The sequence below is a fragment of the Belonocnema kinseyi genome, chromosome 2 (assembly GCF_010883055.1).
Source record: "Belonocnema kinseyi isolate 2016_QV_RU_SX_M_011 chromosome 2, B_treatae_v1, whole genome shotgun sequence".
Classification (NCBI taxonomy): domain Eukaryota; kingdom Metazoa; phylum Arthropoda; class Insecta; order Hymenoptera; family Cynipidae; genus Belonocnema; species Belonocnema kinseyi.
Window position 1 is genome coordinate 134,046,978 of NC_046658.1, and position 2,527 is coordinate 134,049,504.

Genomic DNA, 2,527 nt, shown 5'->3' on the forward strand with positions numbered 1-2,527 from the left:
GTATTCGTTGAAAATTAATTTTCGTAACTTCAAAAAAAAATTCCATTTTAGGTTAAAAACCGGCTGCTTTAGTTAAAAATTTAAATATTTCGTTAGAAAATCATGTTCATGTATTTTTCTGAAAATTCGTCTTTTTGTAAATAAAGTAAATCTTCTTGGGTGAAATTTTATCTTTTTGGTTGCTTATGTAACTATTATTTAAAAATTGATCTACTTTGTATAAAATGTATATTCTTTAGTTTAACTTAACTATTTTTAATTAAAATTAAGACCTTCTCTAGTTAAAAGTGAAACTAAATTATTAAAACAAAATTTTTCAAGATTCATCATTCTATTTAACAAAAATTTTTTCAGTTAAAAATACGACAATGGGTTGAAAATTTAAGTCATTAGTTGCAACACTTGTTAAAATTTTAATGTTGCTATATTTTGTTGAAAAGTCGCCTTTTTTGTGAGAAATTAATCTGTTTGCCCATAAATGTATCTTTTTGTATTAGAATTCAACTAATAGAACTATTTAGTTAAAAATTAAACTAATTGGTTAAACTTTTTTGTTAAAAAATAGATTATAGTTAAAGATTCATTTGTTTGAAAATTGAAGGATTTTATTTTTGGTCCAGAATTGGTATTTTTTCGTTGAAAATTAAACTATTTACTTAAAAATTTATCTTTTTACTTGCATATACAGGTAAGTGTGAAATTACTTTGCACAAATTGGGAGATAATTTTCTCCAACCTTAAAATAAAATTATGGAGTGCGAACAGAAAGATTGAACATTTTTTTCACAATATAAATAAGGGCCAGTACGGTGGTAGAAAAATACGATTTTAGATTTATGTTGATTAAAGTTCCTCAATTCGTTTGCTTTCCTGAACAATAATTTTTTCATTTTTTGTAAATGGGTTTTAATTAACCCGTGCCTTTAGGATTTTGAAATGAACATAGAATTCTAAATGACAAAAGTTCCATTTTCGAAAAAATAGTTAACCTAAATTCTTGTTATTAAATTTTTGCAAACTAAAGTAATGTTTAATGTTTGAGTTTCAAAAGCCCGGAGTCTTGGGTTAATTTTGAATAATTTAAAAAAAATGAAATTTCTTCAATTCAATTTTTTCTGAAAAAATATACTTTCCTTCACTCCGATCGGGTACTCTTACCACTAAGCTACTGGAGAGATAATACAGATGAGAGAGAACACAAGAGAGAGAGAATATCGATTCCTTGCAAAATTGACTAGTATTAAAAACATAACTCCTTCCATAACGCAGCGGATTTCTGAAAGAAGGTACCTTTTTCGATATTTGCAATAGCTTTGTGGTAAGAACACCCAACCGGCAATCGGTTGACCTGTTGTTCGATTCCAAGCGGATCAAGCAAGATTTTTTTTAATTTCATTAGAAAATGTTTTAATTCATAGCTCCTACAGTATTTTTCCGAAAATGAAGCATAAATTTGGATCACCCTAATAGACCACCCTAATAGACCACCTACTAACTGAATCATAAAGTACCTTGAAATATCATAAATGAAAAAAATTGAGTAATGCAAAAAAATTAGTTTAAGCATTGGTTTTACGCTCTCTACTCTCACTCCTCTACAATATATTTGTGGCTTTATTATAATTAAAAAGAAAATTCCTATGAGGCACACATTCTCATCGTGACACCCGCGCTGCGCGCTCGATTTCCGACAGGCATTTGTAAACAGGTTTTGTTGGATTTTTTTTCGTAACTTTCGCCTTTTTTCCATACATTTTTTTTTTATTTTATTTTTTTTAAACGTTATTTTTCACGAATAAAACAAGAAGTACGCGTCCTATCAAGAAGTGATTGTTAACGAAATTGTATGTCTTTTGTGGGATAACCATTTTTGTAAATTCATCTTTTTTTGTATCCTAAATAGTTTGTCCACAAAATGGATTTTTTTATTTTCCATTATTCTTTGTGCAATCAATATTTAAATTTTCGTTTTTCGAAGAAAATACAAAAATCGGTTGTAATAATCTTGTAGGGTTTTCAAAGAGAAATGTTTCTCTTTTCTTGACTTTTTTCATATCGTGCGTTTTTCGGCTTCAAATTTTGATTTTCGGTTGACTAAAAAAATTTTGAAAACGCTATAACTTTGAGAATGTCTTTTTTATCGAAAAAGTCATAAGCATAAATTGTTTGTTCTTTTTAATGCTATAAATATACGTACATAGAATTTTCAAATTCAGAAAAAAGTTGTCTCAAAAATTTTCAAAATGCGCTCACTTTTTGAATTTTCATCAAAAATGGCTGGTTGACGAACTCGTCCTTTCTTTTAGGACCTAAAATAAATGTGCCAAAGATGAATTTGATTCGTTCATTTTTTCGAAAGGTTATCGTGTTTACGGACGGACAGACAGACGCCATCGTGAAAACCTGATTTTCGGATTCAGCGGTTTCGAAACGTAAAGATCCGTTGAAAAAGTGTGATGTCAAATTTCCGACAATTCTAATACTTTCTCAATCATAAAGGATGAGAATGTAATAAAAAATTGCATGA